At 37.0% G+C, this 25,615-nt stretch overlaps 1 protein-coding gene across 5 annotated transcripts in view; it reads left to right on the forward strand.

The window, feature by feature from the left end:
* TINAG (tubulointerstitial nephritis antigen) overlaps window positions 1-25,615 on the forward strand; it is a 200,182-nt gene that overhangs the window by 147,846 nt on the left and 26,721 nt on the right. The window contains exon 10 of one of the 5 annotated variants that reach the window (XR_011974324.1): window positions 19,635-19,689. The exons of the other annotated variants lie outside the window; for them this stretch is intronic. The gene's annotated coding sequence lies outside the window, so the exon portion shown is untranslated. The remainder of the gene's footprint in view (window positions 1-19,634; window positions 19,690-25,615) is intronic. 5 annotated transcript variants of the gene reach the window in all.

Here is a 25,615-nt window from a genome sequence, read left to right on the forward strand (position 1 = left end):
TTCTCCTCCCAATATATTTCTCTTTCACTACTTAATTTCATTTTTTTTAAGATATGATCCCATCCTCTTCAATTCACTCTGTGCACTCTCTCTCTATGTATGTGTGCGTGTGTGCATGTGTGTGTGTGTGTACTCCCACCCAGTACCCAGATACTGAATAGTTTCAAGAGTTACAAATATTGTCTTTCCATGTAGGAATGTAAACAGTTCAACTTTAGTAAATCCCTTATGACTTCTCCTTGCTGTTTACCTTTTCATGCTTCTCTTCATTCTTGTGTTTGAAAGTCAAATTTTCTTTTCAGCTCTGGTATTTTCATCAAGAATGCCTGAAAGTCCTCTATTTCATTGAAAGACCAATTTTTCCCCTGAAGTATTATACTCAGTTTTGCTGGGTAGGTGATTCTTGGTTTTAGTCCTAGTTTCTTTGATTTCTGGAATATCCTACTCCATGCCCTTCAATCCCTTAAAGTAGAAGCTGCTAGATCTTGTGTTATCCTGATTGTATTTCCACAATACTTGAATTGTTTCTTTCTAGCTACTTGCAATATTTTCTCCTTGACCTGGGCACTCTGGAATTTGGCCACAAAGTTCCTAGGAGTTTCTCTTTTTGGATCTCTTTCAGGCGGTGTTCTGTGGATTCCTTGAAGACTTATTTTGCCCTCTGGTTTTAGAATCTCAGAGCAGTTTTCCTTGATAATTTCATGAAAGATGATGTCTAGGCTTTTTTTTTTTTTTTGATCATGGCTTTCAGGTAGTCCCATAATTTCTCAATTGTCTCTCCTGGATCTATTTTCCAGGTCAATGTTGTTCCAATGAGATATTTCACATTATCTTCCATTTTTTCCTTCTTTTGGTTTTGTTTTGTGATTTCTTGGTTTCTCATAAAGTCATTGGCCTCCATCTGTTCCATTCTAATTTTGAAAGAACTGTTTTCTTCAGTGAGCTTTTGAACCTCCTTTTCCATTTGGCTAATTCTGCTTTTGAAAGCATTCTTCTCCTTACTGGCTTTTTGAGTTAGCCTATTTTTCAAGGTGTTATTTTCTTCAGCATTTTTTGGGGTCTCCTTTAGCAGGGTGTTTACTTGTTTTTCATGCTTTACTTTCATGTCTCTCATTTCTCTTCCCAGTTTTTCCTCCACCTCTCTGACTTGATTTTCAAAATCCTTTTTGAGCTCTTCCATGACCTGAGCCCATTGGGTGGGCTGGGATACAGAAGCCTTGACTTCTGTGTCTTTTCCTGATGGTAAGCATTGTTCTTCCTCATCAGAAAGGAAAGGAGGAAATACCTGTTCCCCAAGAAAGTAACCTTCTATAGTCTTATTTTTTTTCCCCCTTTTCTGGGCATTTTTCCAGCCAGTGACTTGACTTCTGAATATTCTCTTCACACCCACTTTGCCTCCATATCCTCCCAGCCAGCACTTGGGGTCTGAGAATCAAATGCTGCTTCCCACCCTCAGGTCTTTAGGAGGGGGCGGGGCTGCTATTCAGTGTGAGATTAAGTTCAGGTGCTCAGGTTGGGGCAGGGCCACCTCATGGGCTCAGTTCCCTCAGGGGGTTTATGCAGAGACCTTCAACAATGGATCTGGGCTCCTGCCTGCTTGGTGAGCCCTGGTATGCTCCCACCTCCACTGTTGCCTCCCAAGGGGGCCTGAGTTATGGGGGCACCCCACTCCCCTCTCGGCAAGCCAAGAAGACCCTCTCACCAACCTTTGGGGGCCATGGGTGGAGGGACTTGCACAGCCACTGGAAATTCCATCCCTGAAGCCTGCTCAGATCCGCTCCTCATGGTTGCGGCGTGGCCAAGGCAAGGTTGGGCTTGGCTCTGGGTCTCCAGTGCTACAGACCTTTTGCGAGAGGTTTTCAGGGCTCTCTGGAACAGAAATCTCATCCGCTCTGTTGTTCTCTGGCTTCTGCTGCTCCAGAATTTGTTGGGAGTTCTTTTTAACAGATATTTTATGGACTCTGGGTTCAGAGCTAGCATATGTGTGTCTTTCTACTCCGCCATCTTGGCTCTGCCTCATATACCTTTCTTAATGCAACATTAAATTTCTACTCATCCTTTTAAGTCCAACCAATTTTGTCCTATTTTCTCTAGCATTCCTTCCCTACTTCTCTCTCTGCCAACTAGTTGGAAATCACATTTCCCTTCAGACCTCACATAGTACTTTGTACTGAAACTCTAAATCAGGGTGTTTTTAATCATTTTTTGTGGGTTGCTTTAGCAGTCTGGTCAATATGGGACAGCTAGGTGACACAGTATGTAGAGTGTTGGTCCTGGAGTCAGGAAGACTTATCTACCTGAGTTCAAATCTGACTTCAAACACGTGTTAGCTGTTTGACACCAGGTACAGCACTTAATCATGTTGACTTCAATTTCATCATCTGTTAAATTATCTGCAGAAAAAAATGGCAAACCATTGTAGTCTTTGCCAAAAAAGCCCCAAATGGAGTCACAAAAAAATCAGACATAACTGAAATGACTCAACAATAAGAATAGAATCCCTTTTCAAAATAATGTTTCCAAATACAATAAGCAAACCTAAAGAAATTCTAAATTTCCTTTAAATATTAGTGAGAATAAAGATGAATTTTTTCCATTCAAGTTCACATACTCATTCAAAGCTGAGATCATGAGTTCTACCTCTAAGCCAATCAATCAACTTCTGAGTCAAATTTTTAAGCATCTGATATATATTAGTCCTTATACTCCGGGCTAGAGGTACAAAACCAAGAAATTAAGTAGTCTTTGTTCCCAAGAAGATCACATTCTATTAGGAAAAAGAAGGCATACCGAAACAAGGATAAACAAAATACATATAAATTAAATGAGAGATAATTTTGGGGTTGTGGGCACTAGCAGCTGGTAAATCAGGAAAGGCCTCTTATAGAAGATAGCATTTGAGTCAAACTCTGAAGGAAGATGAAGATTATAAAAAGTAGAGGTGAAAATGAAGTTCATTTCAGGCAAAAGAGATTATTTCATTTTTTGTCTTTGTATACTAAGCATCAAGTATAGTGCTTAGCACTTATCAGATGTATCAAAAAGGCAATATCCACAGCACTGGTGGTGATTATGAATGTGCCAGCATAGTTCTCAGCTGCAAAGTAAAAAAGACTCTTCATATAAAAAGCAGAAGAAAAACATTTATTTGAACACCAGAAGCAGAAAGTTAAATCTGTCATGGTGACCAAGAAGTTAAACATGATCACCACAGCAGGCAAAGCCATTCCCAAGCCTCCCCACTTCTGCCTGGGCCTCCTCACAAGCAAACACTCACAAACCTGCGCCTTGCCTTCTCTGCCTGTGTTCTCTCTTCTCTGCTGGGACCATGCTTACTCACTTCCTCCTTTTTCTGCTCCACCTTTCCTGTTCCACCTGTTCAGCAAACTCCTTCCACCACCTGTGTCTGAGACTTCTAGGTGATTTTAGCAGGTCACATGTTCCTATTAATGAATGAGAAAGTTCTTTCCATTTCAATTGCTGTTACAGCAGGTGTTGAATACTTTTTCATCGGTTGGTTGACTTAGAATTAAAGGGAAATAAACAAAGGCTATGTCTAGTCTGAGTCTTTGAGAAGGCACAAGTATGGGAGAAGGAATCTCATGAGTAAAGACTAACAAGACCGATAGGATATCTAAATCCTAATGTGGATGAAAGGCAGTGATTAGGAAGGAGCGCATTCCAATCATGTAAGAAATCCAATGTAAAAACATAGAAAAATAGAGAGAGTGTCATAGGTAAAGAACAGCAAGACTGGTTATTGACTGGTGCTTTTAGAAGAGAGTAGTGTGCAATAAGGTAGAAGAAGTAGTATGGGGCTGATTGTGAAGACATTAAATTGTAAAACAAGAGTTATTGCTTGATTCTAGAGAAGAATAGGTGACCTTTGGACAAGTAGGAGAACAACAGGGGTAAATTTTTGCTCTAGAAAAGTTGTTTTGGCATCTGTTTAGAAATTAGGTTAGAGATACTTGAGTGAGAGATACCAAGTGGGAAATTATTGCAGTGGTCCAGCTGAAAATTTATGAGGGTTCTAACTACAGTGGTATCTATATGAATAGAGAGATGTATGCAAGAGTTGTTATGGGGACAGTAGGTACAAGATTGGAAATTGATTGGATATGTGAGGAGGTATGAAGTGTAGACAATGACACTGAGATTACAAACCTCGATGAATCATGGTGCATTTGATAGAAATAAGTAAATTTGGAAGACAGTTGGTGTTTTGGAGAGAGAGGCTGAGAAAGATAATGAATTTGGTTTTGAATGAGATATATAGTACAGAATGTCTAAAAAGCAATTGGTAATGTGAGATTAAAGCCCGAGAGACTAGACATACATAGATCAGGGAGATACTTGCAAAGAGAGGACAGTTAAAGTCATGGGAGGTGATAAGGTCATCGTGTTTGAGAATATAGAGAGAAAAGAGGACTAGAAAAGACCCTTATGGTTCATCCATAGTGAGAAGGTGTAACCATCAAGGGCTGAGATGGATTCCAGGCATATAGGCAAAAACCCAAGAGATTCCTGAAAACCCGGAGTGAATTTCAGCACCAGGGAAGAGAAGGTGATGAACAGACACCTTTTAAGTTTCTAGTTTTAAAGATGCAGAGAGATCATGGAAGATGAGGATTAAGAAAAGGCTATGAGATGTAACAACTGAGAGATCATTGTTAACTTAGAGTTTCAGTTGAATGGAGAGATTGCAATCTAGATTTTAGGGAATTTTGAAGCAAGTGAGGAGAAGTAAAAGCAACAAAGTAGACAGCTTCTTTCAAAGAGTTTGAGAAAGAGAGAAGAGACATTGGGCAAGGGTGATAGCTGTCAGGGATAACAGAACCGAAGAAGGCTTTTGATTTGTTTTGTTTTTAAAGATGACAGATTAGTAGGGAACAATTTGTTAGAGAAAACAGAAGTAGAAGAGATCAAAGTTACATAGATAGAGAAGTTTGACTGTGACAGGGAAAGGGATCCTTTCTTCACTGGAGGATAAGTTTTATTACATTTTTATGGGCATTAATAATTAACATAAAAAATGTTAAATGTTACATATTAGAATCTGAGAAACTTTCAAATGCTATCTTCAGCATTTTAAATAGTGTGGTTATTGTAAATGTAAATCTACTTTCTCCGTTGCATTTGCTAGGTTGACCTCTGATATAATTGGTCCCATTCTGCAATAAAAGAAAATATCAAGAATATAATTAAAAAGGGAATAGCAGCACATTAGTTACTTAATAATTGACTAGAAAGTTTGCTCTCTAATACTTACTGAGTTTTAAAAGTTATTCTTTGTATCAATACTCATTCAAATGCTCATAATTTCATTTCAGAAGCTTGCTAAATTCAAATAACTCCTATGAATTATTGCAAAATGACTTTAAAATTTAAGCAGTGTAGTGTAATAGAAAGAGAGAAGGGAAAGAAACAGGAGACCTAACTTCAAGTTCTAGGTCAAGTAATTTAACCTATCTGTACTCAGTTTCTCCTTTATTATTAAAATGAAAATTAGATGACTTGTACTACCCATATATACCAGAAGGAACTATGGAACAACTTATAAATGTTCCAGGGGCAAGTAGTTTGGGGGAGACTTGGATTCATACATAATCATTTATATGTAATAGCAATGCCACCTTAGACAAGTCTTTAATATTTATGTACTTTAGATGATTCTCTATTAATTAATGTAACTATAGATAAATATGCGTGAGATAGTCAGTCATAGTGGAGGTAGACTGGCCTTGGTTTAACTCTTGTCTTGACAGGTGTTGATTGGGCAGGTGAACCTGCTTGAATTGCCTAATCCCAGAAAGCCATCAAAAAGAAGAAGGTTACAGTACAAGTACTGATCTGCATTGGTAGTTGGAATTTTCTTATTAGATGTTCCCTATGCCAAATGAAATCACAAGTCAGATTTTTGTGATCCTCAGCCCCCCACAACCCAGACAAAGAAAAAAGGTGAATGGCCATTTTTAGGTGAAAGGAATAAATAAGTGTTTCATAAATTCTGAATTAATGAATGAAATACAATTTATCTAAGGTTGGCCTGCATGATTCTGTTCATTAATTGATTTCATAAGTTTGAATAATGAATTATGATGCTTTTAAGAGTGGTGACTTAGAGTTGGAAGTGACTTTGGAGGACATCCAGTGTAGCCTCCTCATTTTAGAGATAAAGAAAATGAAGGCCAGAGAGATTAAGTAACTAGACTCAGGTCACATAGCTAGTTAGAAGTAAAGCTGGACTATCAGTTCATACCTGACTCCAAATATTGCACTTATCCGATGGTACTGTTATATGTGTCATTTCAATACAAGAACTTGGCAATAGAGCATACCACTAGTTGGTGCTATTATTTTATAGTGAAAAACAGAGACTTTTTTCCTAGACTGGTAATACAAAAATAATTTTAAAATGCTCAAGTTTTATAAATATATATGTTTCCTGTGATACAGGCAAACACGTAACACCTTGTTGAAAACATAGGTGTGGTTTTCCTTTGAGGAAATTATACACATGAATATGTTTATGTATCTATCTTTATGTATACATACATGCATTTGTCTCTATATATCTATATCTATACACACATATATGTGTATATAAATATATACATATATTTACAATTGACATAATATCTGTGATCTTTTCCAATAAAAGTTAGAAAGGATCATGTTTGTACTATTCAGTCATTTTGAGCCATGTCTGACACTTCATGACCCCATTTGGGGGTTTTCTTGACAATGATACTGGAGGGGTTTGCTATTTTCTTCTCCAGATCATGTTACATATGAGGAACTGAGGCACACAGGGTTAAGAGACTTGCCCAGTGTTTGAACTCAGGAAGATGAGTTTTTCTGTTTCTAAGCCCAGTGCTCTATCCACTATACCACCTAGCTGACCTAAGAAAGAATCATAGAGTCTGTCTATTTGTTATAGCAAGGAGCCCGACATGCACAGGAGAGCCTGCTATACAGGTTCTTAGACCTGCTTTTCTAAAAGGAAGGCAATTTTTGAGGGATCAACAATCTACTTTAATCAAGCACATACATCATTCACTTAGTTCAGGGGAAAAAGTCAGCACCCTGAACTTCAGAGAAAATAAAGACAGACAGGGCTTCCACCTGTCTGACCATTATCAATATATGCATCACAGATCAACAGACAGATACAACTTTCTGACCATACATATATAGTTATCAGAGAGATAAGCACTAACATTTGGGTTTTCAAAACCAGGGATTTTTTTAGCAGCTACCCAAAGTCCCATCTAGCCAAGCACTTCCAATGAATTAGTCCAAAACAAAACCTCACTGCAGAGTACATATATAGTTTTCAGAGTCAGAGGGCATCATGACCCTTGAGAACTGGTGCTTCATTAGAAATCATCAAAAGATGTGGGCCTTACTACAAAACAAATCTCTCCTAATCAAACTTTCCTTGATGGGCAGGTCAATTAATGGATGGGGAAGATCTTTAACTTTCAGTAACCTTACACTATTGCAACCCATACTTGGGCTTGAATTCTAATTCAGACACTATCTTTTAGATGTTGGAAAAGGAATATAATCTTATAAGCTCTAGTTTCCTTCTCTGTAAAATCAGAATTATAAAATCCCACCTCTCAGGTTCTCATGACCATCAAATGATATAATATATGCAAAATACTTTGAAAAGTTTATCCTATATATTTAACCAATTGTCAATATTTATTAATATTGTTTTATATTCAACAAGATTTCATCCAACTTTTACTTGAAGACATCTGCCAATTTCTTCAGAGGCAATCCATTTCATTTTTCTATATCTCTACTAGTAGACCGTTCTTCATCACATAAAGTTGAATTTTGCCTTTTTATAGCTTTTCTGCACTCTGGTCACATAATAGAAAACCATTCACAAGTTAGAAGATATCTACTATATCTTAATTAACTCCCCATTCTGACCCCATATCATTTAGCCTTTTTTTTCTTAAATCAAAAACTTGGGAAGAGACATAGATATTATGTTAATCAAATTGCAAATGATACAAGAATGGAAGGGAAAGGTAACACACTGCATGGTAAAATCAGAGTCCAAGACCATCCTGACATGCCAAATCACTGAGATGAATTAATAAGGTGACCAAGATGAAATTCAGAGAGATAAATGCAGTCTTATTTTGTTTCAAAAGATCAACTTCCCAAGTCCAGGTTGGTTGAGACATGATAAGACAACAGTTTGTATAAAAGAGAGCTAAAGCTTTAAGAGACTACAAGCTCAATGTTAATTGGCCCAAATAATTTTGTGCTGCATTAAAAATATCATAAATTCTAGGAATTAAGAGGTATTAGTTTCTCTGTACTGTGTCTAGCTCTAGGTCATATTGTGTCCAGTATTGAGTGACATAGTCTAGGAAGGGTAAAGGTAATTTGGTATGCATCAACAGTAGAGCAACCAAATTTATAAAAAGGTCATTGAATACATGGCATAGGACTGGTGCATGAAGCTGGAGATATTTGGTGTGCAAAACATTTGCAGAGATGAAGGAGGGAGAGTGTGTGATAGCTATCTATGAGACACCGAAGGTTGGTCATGTGGAAGAAGAGTCTGGTTTGCTCTGTTTGACCCCTCCAGCAGTACACGTTGCAAAGAGGTGAATTTAAGCTTAATGTTGGGAGGCAAAAACAAAACAATACAACTTCCTAATAATTAGAGCTATCAAAAAGTAGAATGGGTTTTCTGGGGAGGCAGCAGTTTCCTCAACACTGGGGGTCCTCAAGCCAAGTTGGGATGACTACTTTTTAAGTATGCTACAAGGGGAGATTACTTTTGGTGATGGACTGAAGTAAATGACTTCTGACGACCTTAAAAATTATGTGAGCTTGTGGATCCTTTAAACTTTCTTCAAGCTAAACATCCTTAATTTATTTAGCTAGTTTTTTTCAAAGTATAAGCTCAAGGACTTTTATCATCCTGATTACCCTCTTTTGGGCCCTCCTTAATTTATTAATATGCTTCCTAATTTGTGAAATTCACAAATCAATACAATATTCTAGGAGTGGTCAGAGAAAGGCAGAATACAATCAAGCTGTTATGTCTATAGTAGTGGGCAATATACTTTTCATTTTTTTAATCATAAATTTTCTCAGAGTGCTTTACTAATAAAAGTTGAAGGATGGTATTAGAATTAATATTAGAATATAACAGTTTTGGCAATCTTGACAAAAATATTGGAGGGATTTGCTATTTTCTTCTCTTTATAGATAAGGAAACTGAGGCAAGCATTATTAAGTGATTGTTCCAGGATCACACAGCTAGTAAATATTTGAAGGCATATTTGAATTCAAGTTTGCCTCACTCCAAGTCTGGCACTTTTTCCACTGTGTCACCTACGTGTCCTTTTGGTATTATATCAACACCATAAAAGATTTATTGAATTTATCCTTCTCTATACCATTTTATAAACATTAAATTTCTTCAATTTTGTATATAAGGCATAAAAAAATACTGTGTAGAGTAGGGAGGGAAATGGGAAACATTTGTCCTAATCCCCTCATTTTACAGATGAGGCACAAAGTTTAAGGGACTTGCTAAAAGTCACATAGTTAGAAAGTAATTGATCAGCCTCTTCTGATTACAAATTCAGTGTTCTTGCAACCATAACACTGCTGTTTCCCTAACTTCAGGACATACAAATAAATTAAAATAAAATAAGATCATCTGAAAGTGGGCAAGGAAGTCACCTGCCTAGACCAAAGACCTGCTTTTGGATACACATGTGTCTCTTCAAAACATCTGAAGCAATACTTTATAACATGTCCTAGGTGCTGACCTCATTTCAGCAACTTGAAATTTGACAGCTTGTATTTCATTTACTCCTCTTTTCAGTGCTGATTGAATCTTGTCATCTGGCCCCTTGGTACTGAATCACACTGATAGAAATGTTTTTGCACCATTTGCCATCACTGTCAGGATACTGGCTTTTCATCCATTATCTCCTACTTTGACTAGTTCCTCCATATACAGTGAATTTTTCTCAACCCATACTAAAAGACTTTGGGATTAGGAACCTGTTGGAATGCTATTTTGGCTGTGCTTTCTACCATTTCCATTGTCCTCAAGGCCAAGGTTATATGCCCTTACTCTTAGGTTCAGAATTTCTTTACCTTCCCCCAAACTTAGTATAAATCTCAAACCTAGCTCTGATACCAAATCTCTATAGTTTTTTGTAGTGTGTGGGCCTCCAAAATTCTCACTAGGTTATGGCAGTGAACCTACAATGTGATCCTGCTACAAAAATCTTAAAAAAAATAACTTTGTTATTTTTAATCATACCTCGTCTATTGAATACTGATTTTTCTTTTTTTAAAATTCCATTTAGCATAATTTATTAACTGCCTTATGTGTTCCAAGGAGAGGCTATTACAGGCACTAGGTATACAAAAATGTACTTACATTCTGCTAAGGAGAAATAGTAGGTTCATAGACAAGAGGATTCCAAGTATATAAGAAGTAAACATTAAATAGTCTGGGGGGAGGTGGGAGTGGTGGGGGGTAGTGCTAATGACTGGAGCAATTAGGAGAAGTCTTCTGAAGAAGGTATTGTGATCTATGAATGATGCTAGAAATTCCAAGAGATGTAGGCGAAAAGGGTATACATTACAGGTATGGAGGGGAGTCCATACAAAGGCATGAAATGAGGAGATAAGATGCTGTATATGAGGGTTAGTTCCAGTTTGTTTGGAGCAGAATGTGTGATGAGGAATAATGGGAAATCAGACTGGAAAGATACATTGGAGTTGGATTGCCAATGGCTTTATAACCAAAGAGAGCAGTTCATATTTTATCCTAAAGGCAAAAATAAGGAACCATGGAAACTTCTTTGGGGGTGGAGGAGAGAGGATGGGAGGTGTGTGTGGGTACATGTGTGTGGTGTGTGACATTCATACCTGAGTTTTAAGAATATGCATCTGGCAGATAATAGTTATTACTGATTCTCTGAAGAGCTTTACTTTGTAAGTGTTTTTTTCGCTCTTGAAAATAACAGTTTAAGATTTAACTGTCAAGTCAATATGTCATAGTGAATGAAGTGTTGGTCTTGGAGTCAAAAAGACGAGTTCAATTCCGCCTCTGACATTTACTAGCTGCATAACCTTGGGTAATTCATTTAGCCTTCGTGTACCTCAGTAAATGCCCAGGACTCACCCAGCCAGATTGTTATTGGCAGTTATGGGAGTTCCCAAACCAGAAGTCTCCCTATTGAGGAAATTACAGATCCATTATGTTATGTATTAAATTATGATTAATTACGTTCTTTGATTGAAATTGTTTTCCATACAAACTTCCATAAAAAATGGGAACATTCATATGGTTGTTCTGTTTCAGTTATAAATATTCCTGGAAGTGCAAAACGGATTCCAAATCCTTCCCCGCCCCCTCCCCCCCTTTGACCCATGCTTTTGGGTGTATTGAGTGTGAGAAGCCATGGACACATCCAGCCAATGATGTCCAGCCTGCACTTTGTGATATGAGATTGGAATCCAGTCAAGAGGGTTGGGTTGGATATGCATGATAATTGAACTGATGGGGGCTGATGAGATCACCGAGAAAGAAAAATAAAGCCCAAGACAAAACCTGAGAGGACAGCAGCTATTGTCTCTTAAGCTATCTTCAGCTGTTCATCTTCAAGGTACCCTTTTCACTTAGACACTGTGATCATTGAAAGGTGAGATGACACAAATGTTCTGTGAAATGATGTTGATTGTTGCCTCTGAGTCCATGATGAAGCTTATGACTCCATTGGTTTCTCCAAGCACACTTATGGAGCTCTCTTCCATTTAGCTGCAACTTCTTTATGTCTTCCATTTTATTTGAGTGAGAATTTCTAAGAATTGGAAAATTCATAGCATCCTCCATCTCCTTTCTTTCCATTACACCCCTAACACTAAGAAAGGAGAAAGGAAATATAGAGGACTGATGACCATTTTGGATTATGTACTTTTGGGATTACTATGGCAAAGACAAAACAAACAAATAAACATCTTCTTACTTAATTAGATGGGTTCTCAGACACTAAACACAGTCTTTAAAGCTAGGGAGACCCTGTTAGACAGCTGGTGCAGTCTTGCAGAACCCAGAGTCATTTTCATGCCACAATGATGTAAAAACAAATACACTCAAACATTTGTTACTAGGCAACAGTTTCATATGGAACAACATGAATCTATTTGCCAATATATGTTAGCTGCCTGATGCTAACTTTGTTCCTGTCAGTATTCCTTTGAGTCAGAGTATGATGTTCTGAATGTTTTATGCATGAAGGGAGACAAAAGCTGATCTTCTAACAAGTAATTACAATAGTCAACCTAAGTATCAAAATCCAGGTGCCTTTAGACACTGGCCCGTAAAATGTTCCACTCTTGAAGCAGTACTCTTTTTCATGTGGAAGCCACAATTGGTACCAACAAAAGTGTTGCTGATTTTCCTTTTCCTGACATTTCTTGTTATTCTTCTCTTAAGTCTTGTCTTGGGAGACTGAATTTTCTACGCAGCTCTCATCTTTTCATAAGGAAAGTTTGAAAGACTCCTATTTCATTGAATATTCATCTTTTCCCTTGAAATATTAATTCAAGCTCCTTTGCCTTCCAGAGTATCATATTCCATGTCCTAAAATGTGTTAATGTAGAAACTTCTAAGTCCTATGTAATCTTCACTGTAGCCCTTTGATATTTCGATTGTTTCTTTCTGGCTGCTGGTGATAATTTTTTCTTTGACCTGATAATTCTGGAATTTAGCTATAATATTCCTTGAAGTTTTCATTTTGAGATCTCTTTCAGGTGACTGATGGATTCTTTCAATGACTATTTTGCGCTCTGGTTTTAGGATATCAAGGCAGTTTTCCTTGAGAATTTCTTGAAAGATGATATCCAAGCTCTTTTTTTATCATGGTTTTTCAGGTAGTCTAAAAACTCTTACAATATCTCCCCTGGATCTCTTTTCCAAATCGGTTTTTTTTTCCAAGGAGGTATTTTATATATTCTTTTTTTTCTTTATTTTAAATTTATTTCTAAAATTTTAATAATTCATTGAAATAATAAAAATAAATTCAAAATCAATTTAAATTGTCGGAAACATATGCTGTAAAAATTGTTTCACAGCTTTCTGTTTTCCTTCTAGCCTTGGTTGCATTGACTTTGTGCAAAACTTTTTTTAATTCAATGTAATCAAAATTACCCACTTTGCATTTCATAATATTCTCTATCTATTCTTTGGTCATAAATTCTTCCTTTCTCCATTAATCTGATAGGTAAACTATTCCTTGCTCTCCTATTCGCTTGTGGCATAACCCTTTCTGTCTAAATCATATTCCCAGTTCGACTTTATCTTGGTATGTGGTGTAAAATGTTGGTCTGTGCTTAGTGTCTGCCATTCTATTTTCCAGTTTTCCCCAAAATTTTTTGTCAGATAGTGAGTTTTTATTCCAGAAGCTAGAAGAACCTTTGGATTTATCAAACAGTAGACTGTTATAGTCATTGACTACTGTGTCTTGTGTAACTAATCTATTCCACTGATTCATCACTCTATTTCTTCAGTCAATTTTTGTTCTTCCTTCTCAAAGTTGTTGAGTCTCTCATATATCTCTCATTTCTTTTCCCAATTGTTCTTCTACCTCTTAATTTGACTTTAAAAATCCCTTTTTAGCTCTTCCAAGAAGGCTTTTTGGGTTTGAAACCAATTCATATTCCCCTTTGAGGCTTCACATGGGAGCATTTTGATACTGTTATCCTTTTCTGGATTTGTGTTTTGATCTTCCCTGTCATCATAGAAACTCTTAATGATCAAGGTTCTTTGCTCATAGTTTTGCAATTTTTTGTGGTTTTAAAAGTTGAGCTCTAATACTGGGGCACAGGGGGTGCTGTCCCACACTTCTTGTGCTGAGGGCCAGGGACCTGGTCACTTGCTTTGTGCACTGATACCTCAGATACTAGTGGCCTTCTCACAGTGCTGAAGTGTCCTGGCCTACTCATGACTGTATTTGCCTGGCTTCTGGGACTGGGAATTTGCCTTCTGTCATGGAACTGGAGGCCTCACAGTTGACTGACTGTGCCACTAGCCTGTTGGGCCAGGACCAAAGGACCTCAGATGCTGTCTTTCCTGGATGCCATCTACTCTAGGCTGAGCTCTCCTTTTACCTAAATGAGACAGACCTTTGCTGAACTTCTTATAAGTTATGTTAAGCTGGAAAATTATTTCTCTCCATCTTTTTGTAGATTCTGTTGCTCTAAAATTCATTTAGACGCTTAATTTGTTGTCGTTTCTGAAGGAAATAGAGGAGAGCTCAACTTCCATGGTTCTTGGCACCATCTTGGTTGTGCCCTACGTTTAATACTTTCTTCTATGTTTTCATTCTTTTGATTTTGTATGACTGATACTTGATATCTCACAGAATCATTAGTTTCCACTTGTCTAATTCTAATTTTAAGGAATTATTTTCTTCAGTTAATTTTTGTACCTCCTTTTCCATTTGGTCAATTCTGCTTCTAAAGGAGCTATTTTCTTCTCTTTTCTTCAGAAACTCATTTCTTTTTCTAGTTTTTATTCCATTTACTTGATTTTTTAGGATTCTTCTTGAGCTTGTCCAAGAGAATTTTTGGGCTTGGAACCAATTCATATTCCCCTTTGAGGCTTCACATGTAGGCATTTTCACTTTGTCCTCTTTTGAGTTTGTGTTTTGATCTTCTCTTTTGCCATGGCAGGTTTCTATGATCAGGACTCTCTTCAGTTTTTTTTTCACTCATTTTCCAGCCTATTTCATGACTTTTGAAGGTGAGTTCTGCCCCTGGAGCATGGGGTGCACTATCCAAAGCTCCTAATATTGGGTGAAAGGAGCCTGGTCTCTGGCTTTCCACTCTGGGGCCTCAGTTGCTTGTGACTTTTCTACTGCACTGGGGGTGGCCCAGCCTAATTGTGCCTGTTGTGCAGGGGTTCCAGGGTTTACAATTTGACTTCTGCACTGAGGGTGGAAGCCTCATTGCTGGCTTCCTGAGCAAGGATTGAGGGACCTTAGCTGCTGATCTGTGCTTCAACTAAGATATTCCTGCTGACTTATGTGGATATGATCTGCACTGGGCTGCACTCCCCTTTTACCTTAGTGATACCAGTCTTTTCCTGAAGTCCTTCTAAGTCATCTTAAGCTGGGGAAATTTTCACTGCATCTTTTTTGTGAGTTCTGTCACTCCAGAACTCATTTATAGACTTGATCTTTGTTGTTTCTATAGGAAAACAGAGATAGCTCAGGCAATTTCCCGGCTTCTTTCCGCCATCTTGATACTGATTCTTCTTAAAGGAAAATACTGATGGTCTAATTATAGCAACTGCTGCCTATCCTATTGTGTAATACACTTAAAAATTTCAAATTTAGAATGAGAATGATGCCCCTACAAAAGGGGATAGAGCAATCTGACCTTGTAAGGAGCGATATAACCATGCGAGGAAATAAGTAGACACTTTATCAAATGGGAAAATGAATTTTTGCATGGCATCAGATCGCTTGTTTTGTTTACATGAAACTAATTGTTTGGACCACAAGAATCAAAGACACTTAGCTGTATTCATATGGGAGCATGTAAGTTCAAATGAATAGAAGCACTCATTCTTTAATTGGGAGGCATCCATGAAAAGATGAAGTACTTAAAGAAATGATCCATGTGGCCCAGAATGTGATCATAACCTTTTCCTTAGTGCTGTACATTACTTCGTTCTGTGAGGATTACAGGAGAGCTAAGGGAGTACTTTAGCTATTATATTCACAAACTTCTTATTTCTCAGAAAATCTCCATTGCTTTTCCTTTCTCACTGGGATGTATGCTCATCTTTGAGACTAATTCAGGTTTTCTGAGGCTATTATTATTATATTAGTCACTTCATTCTTAAATCCTCCTCTATGATCCTGTACATTGCTTGTAACATAATTTATTATGTGATTTTATAGATACAGCTATATCATGATTCTAAAGCATTTTGGTCTCAAGACCCCTTTACACTCCTAAAAATTATTGAGAACTTTCTCCCCCAGGACTATTTGTTATATGAGTTTTAATCATTAATATTGGAAATATTAGAAATTAAATTGCCTTAGTACTTAGCAAACTTATGTCTTCTAAAACTTCTACTTTGAACTTGCAGTTTGCATATTGATTGCCACCTCAAAGAGATATGGAAAGTCCAGGTAATTAAATCTCTAATTGCATAACCATAGAGAAGAATTATGGTACAGGGTTTATAGTTAAAAATCCAGTATCAAAGACATTTTCCCCCTTATGTGTGGTATATGTGATGGCTCTGATGGATGAATGAACTTAAGGTTGTTTCAAGGCTTACGTTGCTATGGCAATTTGCACAGTCTCCTCTGTTGAGACAATAAAATGTAGGAAATTACCTGCTACCACAATGAGAGTAGAGAAAAGGTCAGGCCAACCTTACTCTATAACAGATGCAAAAGGTTGCTTAAAATCTAATTTTGCAGATGATCACAGGGGTAGTTTCCTTTGTCAAGAAACAACTTCTAGTCTGATTTTCAAAAATTACTTATAAGCTACTCTCTAGCATTACCAGGTTTTAATAAAATACAATCTAAGAACTGCTTGGTTTTACACTTATGTCCAGTATAGCTGATGAACATCAGTAAACCAAATATGGCAGAGAGTTCTAATTAAAATTCGTGCCTTCAGACAGTCTTCCCTCCAAACTAACAAGGGACAGGCTTTAAAATTAATCCTAAATGCTTTAAGTATGACAGTTCTCTGCTCAAAAAGCTTCAGTGATTCCCTGTTTCTTACTGAGTACAGTGTAAATACCTTTTTAAGGACTTCTGGGTATTTTACAGTTTCCTTTCAACCAAACTTTTGAACCCTTGGTCCCATTTTCCATCATGAACCTCAATGTCTCAGTGATCCTGGACTATTCCATTTCTAGAATTTATGCCATGCAGTCCTTCCTCATACTTTTGGGCTGATGGGAAGTCCTTCTCACCATTATCCAAAATTCTACTCATCCTCCAAGTTTCAGTTCAAGTATCATATTACATGTTTGCCTTGAATGTTCCAAATACAAGCAATTCATCCTTTTTTTTCTCCTCCCACCATCTGTGAAACTTATTATGTAACAGTTTCTATTCACAGGATTTTTCTTATTCATAGTGTTATCAGTTTAAGACAAGCCAGTAAGTATTTAAGAGCCTACTAACAGTTGGACAGTGTACACTGAGGGCAAAGGCAAAAATCCTTGTTCTCAAGGACCTCACAGTCTGATGATTGAGGTAACAAAAACAACTAAGGAAAATGGTATGTTCACATCATTAGCCATTTCTAGCCTTAGAGAGTTGCCTGAGATGGGAAACTGAAGTGACTTGGCCAGAGTTACCCACTCACTTCATTTCAGAACTGTATTTCAGTTTATATTTTCATGATGTGGAGGTCTGCTATCTATCCACCACGCCAAACTGCCTATCTATGTTGGTGAATAAGTTGTCAATATAACGAAGTGATAGTTCTCCACCAAATGAGATAATTCTGACCAAATCATGAATCCTGGACATCCTTATCAACTTTTTCCTCCACATTTGCTTCCTAGGTTCAGTTGATGCTATATTTGTTCTCTGTCTCCTGAAATAAAACAAAAAATTAATCATTTTAATTATTCGAATAGAGGTTCTGACAACATGGAAGAGTGATTCAGGTAATGAATAATAAGAAAATAATAATAGAAGCCTTTCCACAATATTGTCAAAGATAGCAAAGGACGAGGCTAATCAATATTGTAGGGGCTGTGAAAAGACAAATATTTGATGCATTATTGGTGAAGATATGAATTAGAAAAAAAATTCTCAAAAGTGATTTGAAATTTTGCTAAAATAAATTTCTAACATTTTATTCCCTTTAACCCAGAAAATTTCTTGCAAGATATGTATCCAGAGAAAGTTAATGGTAGAAAAAAGTCTTAATTTTTATTTATAGAGATTTTATTGGCAGTGGTAAAACACTGAAAACCTGATACTCTTCATTTAGAGAATGTTTAATCAAATTGTGTTATGTGAACATGACGGAATGTTACTTTTCAATAATAAAGGAAAATTATGGGGAGTCACAGGAAGACAATTTCTTTCCAAATGAATAAAGTAGCCAAGGGAAATGCATAGATATGTATATGTGTAAGTGTATGCATATGTACAAGTTTATGTTTCTGTGTGTATGTCTAGGTTTTGGTAGGTATAGGTATGTATAACTATAACAAGATTAATGCAAAGGACGATAACAAAAACTGAAGCTGTGTGATGATGATAATAAAAATTGCCCCTGCCACACCTCAAACATAAGAGTACATTTTCTTTTGCAGAGATGCAGCAATATTGATATAGAACACTGCATATCCTGTCAGATATGATTGATGTGTGAATTAGTTTTGATGGACTGTTTTATTTTTCTTCTTCCCCTCCCTCTCTATTTTAAGGTGGGCTCTCTGAATATAGAAGGAGCAGGAATATATTGGGAAATGTAGGTCTTTAAAATGCACATTCTAATGCATATTCTAAAACAAGAAGAAAAACATTTCTAATAGCCTCTTTACACCCCTTTATCTATCCCTCTTTCTGTCCCATCCCTCTCCCCAACCCTATGATCTAAGGCATAATGATATCCAACCCTTTTCTACTGCAAAATAATAACACCTGACCTTAGACTCGATGAGAGCTCTGCTGATTTGAGCCCTGTTCACTAGAAATTAAATTAAAATAAAACACTTTGACTTCTTTTCCCCTATGCCATGGAGTCTATTTCTACTCATCTTTGATAGAAGTTGTTTTATAATTAACATTTTTGGACAACTCTCCTTCATTTATAATTCTGTCCTATTCAATAAACTATAATAAGAATTTTTTGGAATGAAAGTACTGTCCCTACCAGAAAAACATTCGTAAGACAACAAAAACATAGTTATCTTTATCTTATCCTCACTACATTTATCTTTTAAATATAGGTGCATGGGGCCTTAAGATTTGATCTGTAATATCAGCTCTAAAAGCAAAACTCTATATGCCTAGCAGTCATTTCTTTGCTATTGTCACAACTCACATCTTGGTGATTTCTTATTTTTTTCCCTACTGTACTTTCATTTCCTTAACAAGAATAACTAGAGTTCCATATCAGTCTCCCATATATATCTGTTCCTTCTTATCCTTCAGAATTTCCTGTTCATGTAGATAGTCCAAAACTTTGCAGGTTATTCACTTGTTAGAAACTTTATATTGGATTAGATCTACTAACATCACCTGTGGCAGACACATTCTGATTGAAATTTATTAGAGACTGATCTTGCTGTAGAGAGTCAAGAGAGCTTCTAATATAATTGGGAATCTACCAACAACCATAGTTTTAGGAAGCTGTCATCAAATTCAGATGTATCAAATCATTTAAACAGGGTCTCTTGTTCCTAGTGGAAGACTTCCTTTCAATGCGCAAGTAAGTCTTGATGATTTTTCCCCCTTATAATTCCAGAACTTAAAATAGATCATAATAGCATAGATTTCATTGGATCATAGATTTATAGTTGGGAAAAACCTTAGAGGATATCAAATCAAATTCTCATTTTACAGATGAGGAAACAGAAGGCCAGAGAAGTTAAGTTATTTGTCTCAGCTCATACAATTGGTAAGTATCTTAGGCAGATTATAAGGAAAGGTCTGATTGATTTCAAGTCCAGTGTTAAAGAGCTTGATATATAAAACCCATACAATAAGGTAAGGAATGACTACATCAAAGGAGCATTTTTCAGTTGGCAAAAATAAATAATCTAATGGGAAATTCAGACCTTTGCCCATTTCCTGTTTTTCATTATTTTAAATGGTATATATTGTCTGTTTTGAGTACGTTAAGAACTAAAAAATAGTATTTTTATTCCTTTGGACTCTACTCCAAAATGTATTTTGAGGTTATAGATTTTGAGTTAGAAGGGACCTCAGGGACCATTTATTCTGACTTTCTCATTTTATAGAAGGGAAAATGGGAGATGAAGGAAAAAAAATGAATTGTATGGGTAGTAGATTTGAGAGGTAGGATTTGAACCAAAATTTTGTGATTCTTAAGGAGGTACTCTTTTTCTTGTACCATACAAAATAAACAATGATATTAGGAGAAAGGGCAATGGAGCAATGAAAATTGAAAATGAAAATTCTTTGAATTTATAGGGTAAGCTATTGAACAAATATGTTCTGATCTTCAGGAACTGTTTCTTATGGAAAGTAAGATACTTCTTTATTAACAAAAAATCATGGATTTAAAATTTGAAGGGGTGTTGTTTAACCTCCTTATTTTGCAGATGAAGAAATAGAGGAATAGAAAAGCTGAGTAATTTGTCTGAGGTCAAATAGGTGGTAAGCTACATTGGGAATGATTTGAACTTATATCCTTTGACTTCAGATCCATTTGTTTTCCAATGAAACACATTGCATCTCTCATCCTACAATAAAAATTCCACATAGAAATAAATGTTTATTTTAGGGTCTTACATCATTAATTTTAAGATAAAATGAGTTATCATCAATTTTCCATTACACTGTGATCTAATCATCAATGTAAAGCTATACTCAACATTATCAGGCATGGACAGGAGAGCCTTTACAACAACAATTTGCAATAATGAGCTATCCTGACCAATGTTCATGTTTTATATTCATGGCTTATCTGAGAATTTATGAGGCATTTAACATTCTTTGATGAAGATAAGACCTTGGTTAATGTTTCAGATTCAGATCTTCTTAATAAAAATGTTCCCTACTTAAAAGAAATAGTATGTGAAGAAATTTAACTTTTATAACAACAACAGATTGCAGAAGTAGAGAAAACTCAAAGGTGAAGGCCAGAAATTTGGGTTTAGAGTCAGGAAGACATGGGTTCCAGTACTATAAATGACATACATAGTCTGAAAAAGTTCATTTAACCTTTTAATGACTTTTGAAGCTCTTTGAAACTGAAGTGGCAGGCAAGACCTTGATGAGGATCACTGGAAAGAATCTCCTCTCTGGGAGTTCCTTAAGATATGAGATGGGATAATAGAGCTTATCTGGAATCAAGGGAGGTCTAGGGACTTGTTCAAAGTAACAAATCCTGGTCTTTTGTCCTCAAATCACAGATCCTGTCCAAAATAAATGAACAAATGAATGAACAAATATATTAATAAACACATTGAATGAATGATTTGTGTCATTTATTACATTAAAATACACCTAAATAATAAGGAAGGTATTCTTAAAATATGAAAAACATGAAACAGATTTTAAATCTTCTTAGTTAGAACTTATATAAGTCACTAAGAGATAATCCATAAATGTGGAGGAAATAGTTGAAATAGTGGGTGTCTTAGAAGGAAATAATTGCCTTCAAACAGAAATGCAGACCATCAGTCACTACCTCTTTCTTGTATGGCTCTAGTCCTAAGAGAATGTAGTTTCTACAATATTATTTTTTGTTTAATTTCTAGTAAAATGTTTGTACAGTTTTCATCACATTCATCTTTTCTAGAGTTATCACCAAACTTTGAAGGTAAATAATAACATCTATAACTTTTTGGTTCTTAACATATGCAAAACAGAAAATATTGATCATTTAAAATAATGAAATAGAAAACAAAATACATACAGTGTGTATGTGTGTGTTTAACATGCATGTATATATACTGTTAGCTCTCTCTCTCTCTCTTTTTCTCTCTCTCTCTCTCTTCCTCTCCAATAGTTTAGACACCTGGATATCATGATACCTAATAGCAGAAAAATTCAAGAATGAAATAAATTAAGAAAAATGTCATCTCCAAATAAGCAAGACACAGAGTCTCTCCATTTTATGAATAATTGTAAGATTCTTCTTTTTTTTCCTCTTCTCAAAATGATGTATTTATTTTTATTTTTTAATTAAATTTTTTTATTTAACTTTTAACATTCATTTTCACAAAATTTTGGGTTAAAAATTTTCTCCCTTTTTATCCCCCCCCCCCAAACACCAAGCATTCTAATTGCCCCTATGACCAATCTGCTCTTTCTTCTATCATCCCTCTCTGCCCTTGTCTCCGTCTTCTCTTTTGTCCTGTAGGGCCAGATAGCTTTCTATACCCCTTTACCTGTATTTCTTATTTCCTAGTGGCAAGAACATTACTCGACAGTTGATCCTAACACTTTGAGTTCAAACTTCTTTACCTCCCTCCCTCTCCACCCCTTCCCTTTGGAAGGCAAGCAATTTGATATAGGCCAAATCTGTGTAGTTTTGCAAATGATTTCCATAATAGTTGTGTTGTATAGGACTAACTATATTTCCCTCCATCCTGTCCTGTCCCCCATTACTTCTATTCTCTTTTGATCCTATCCCTCCCCATGAGTGTCGACCTCGAATTGCACTCTCCTCCCCATGCCCTCCCTTCTATCATCCCCCCCACCCTGCTTGTCCCCTTATCCCCCAATTTCCTGTATTGTGAGATAGGTTTTCCTACCAAAATGAGTGTGCATTTTATTCTTTCCTTTAGTGGAATGTGATGAGAGTAGACCTCATGTTTTTCTCTCACCTCCCCTCTTTATCCCTCCACTAATGAGTCTTTTGCTTGCCTCTTTTATGAGAGATAATTTGCCCCATTCAATTTCTCCCTTTCTCCTCCCAATATATTTCTCTTTCACTACTTAATTTCATTTTTTTTAAGATATGATCCCATCCTCTTCAATTCACTCTGTGCACTCTCTCTCTATGTATGTGTGCGTGTGTGCATGTGTGTGTGTGTGTACTCCCACCCAGTACCCAGATACTGAAATGTTTCAAGAGTTACAAATATTGTCTTTCCATGTAGGAATGTAAACAGTTCAGCTTTAGTAAGTCCCTTATGACTTCTCTTTGCTGTTCACCTTTTCATGGTTCTCTTCATTCTTGTGTTTGAAAGTCAAATTTTCTTTTCAGCTCTGGTCTTTTCATCAAGAATACTTGAAAATCTTCTATTTCATTGAAAGACCAATTTTTCCCCTGAAGTATTATACTCAGTTTTGCTGGGTAGGTGATTCTTGGTTTTAGTCCTAGTTCCTTTGACTTCTGGAATATCCTATTCCATGCCCTTCGATCCCTTAATGTAGAGGCTGCTAGATCTTGTGTTATCCTGATTGTATTTCCACAATACTTGAATTGTTTCTTTCTAGCTGCTTGCAATATTTTCTCCTTGACCAGGGAACTCTGGAATTTGGCCACAATATTCCTAGGAGTTTCTCTTTTTGGATCTCTTTCCGGCGGTGTTCTGTGGATTCCTTGAATATTTATTTTGCCCTCTGGTTCTAGAATCTCAGGGCAGTTTTCCTTGATAATTTCATGAAAGATGATGTCTAGGCTCTTTTTTTGATCATGGCTTTCAGGTAGTCCCATAAGTTTTAAAGTGTCTCTCCTGGATCTATTTTCCAGGTCAGTTGTTTTTCCAATGAGATATTTCACATTATCTTCCATTTTTCCATTCTTCTCTCTTTGTTCTGTGATTTCTTGGTTTTGCATAAAGTCATTAGCCTCCATCTGTGCCATTCTAATTTTGAAAGAACTATTTTCTTCAGTGAACTTTTGAATCTCCTTTTCCATCCGGCTAATTCTGCTTTTGAATGCATTCTTCTCCTCATTGGCTTTTTGAACCTCTTTTGCCAATTGAGTTAGGCTAGTTTTCAAGGTGTTAATTTCTTCCACATTTTTTTGGGTCTCCTTTAGCAGGGTGCTGATTTGTTGTTCATACTTTGACTTTATGTCTCTCATTTCTCTTCCCAGCTTTTCCTCTACCTCTCTAACTTGATTTTCAAAATTCTTTTTGAGCTCTTCCACGGGCTGAGCCCATTGGGTGGGCTGGGACACAGAAGCCTTGATTTCTGTGTCTTTGCCTGATGGTAAGCATTGTTCTTCCTCATCAGAAAGGAAGGGAGGAAATGCCTGTTCACCAAGAAAGTAGCCTTCTATAGTATTATTTCTTTTCCCTTTTCTGGGCATTTTCCCAGCCAGTGACTTGACCTCTGAATATTCTCCTCACACCCACCTCGCCTCCTGATCCTCCCAGCCAGCGTTTGGGTTCTGAGATTCAAATGCTGCTTCCAGCCTTAGGGCTTTTGGCGGGGTCAGGGCTGCTATTCAGTGTGAGATTAAGTTCAGGTGCTGAGGTTGGGGCAGGGCCACCTCTCAGGCTCAGTTCCCTCAGGGAGTTTATGCACAGACCTTCCACAATGGATCCAGGCTCCTGCCACCTTGGGGAGCCCCGGTCTGCAGCCGCCTCTCAGCTTCTACCTCCCGGGGGGACCTGAATTATGGGGGCACCCCACTCCCCTCTCAACCCACCAAAGAGACTCTCTCACCAACCCCCATAACCTGTGGGCGGAGGGACTTGTGCAGCCACTGGAGATCCCGTCCCTGAAGCCCCCTCGGATCTTTTACTCTCGGTGCCACGGCCGCGGCAGGGCTGCACTCAGCTCCCAGTCCCGGCTCCCAGTCCGCAGCGCAAAGGACCCCTCGCGAGAGGTTTGCAGGTCTCTCAGGAGCAGAAATCTTCCTCGCTCCAATATTCTGTGGCCTCTGGGTGCAGAATTTGCTGTGAGTTACTTCCCTGTAGCCGTTCTATGGATTGTGGGTTCGGAGCTATGTGTATGTGCGTCTTTCTACTCCGCCATCTTGGCTCTGCCCCCTGTAAGATTCTTCTTATTGCATCCCTTTAAATCTTGACATTTTTATTTCTTTCAAGTACACTCCCAGCAAAATGACCTCATGAATTCTACATATTCCTAAAAGGGAAAATAGCAGCTCCATGAGACCAAATAATTTCTTCTATGTCTCAGGGCATCCAATTTAGAGAATAAGAAATTAGTCTGATATCTATGAGCCCCAAGAGCTGCCCTTTATTATGTTTGATTGCTAGGTCAGGATCAAGAAAGAGAAAAATGAAGGACAGGGGAAATGCCTGAGAGATGTAGGGCAACATATAGATTCTGTGGATAGATGGGAATTGTTTGCCATTTCACAGAGATATTCATAACATCAGAATTATACAAATGCATCTATAGTGAAATGACATTTCTTCCCCATTTGGGTTTTGTGTAAAGTCATAACTTATTTCTCCAATTCTTTATGAGAGGCATCTCTGTCTTTCAAATATGCTGAAACTTTTAATAAGTACCTATACAAGACAAGGGAGGCATGTAGATAGTTGCCTAGGTGTTTGAGTTTCATGGAGTTGTGTCTTAAAGGAAGAGAAGTCTATTAACAGATAGGTATGAAAAGGGAACATGCTTCTAGTATAGTGGACTGAAGGGTATGCATGGATACATTCAGGGATATGGTAATAAATGTCTAACAACTGACTCTCAAAAAATCAGGGCACTTTTAAGTTGATTCCACATTATTCTCATTTTCTACAATATTTTATTATGTCTAGACAATCAGCAAATTAATTATTTAGTTAACTAATTAATTAAGCCTTTATTTATAGTATTTGACAATTTCTAAGGGGTAAGTGCTCACACATTGAACAGTTGTAGTTTGAACTGATTCTAGCTTATCTCTTCATGCAAGTATGCACAAATGAGGGAGAGTT

The sequence above is a fragment of the Notamacropus eugenii genome, chromosome 2, assembly GCF_028372415.1.
Source record: "Notamacropus eugenii isolate mMacEug1 chromosome 2, mMacEug1.pri_v2, whole genome shotgun sequence".
Lineage (NCBI taxonomy): Eukaryota > Metazoa > Chordata > Mammalia > Diprotodontia > Macropodidae > Notamacropus > Notamacropus eugenii.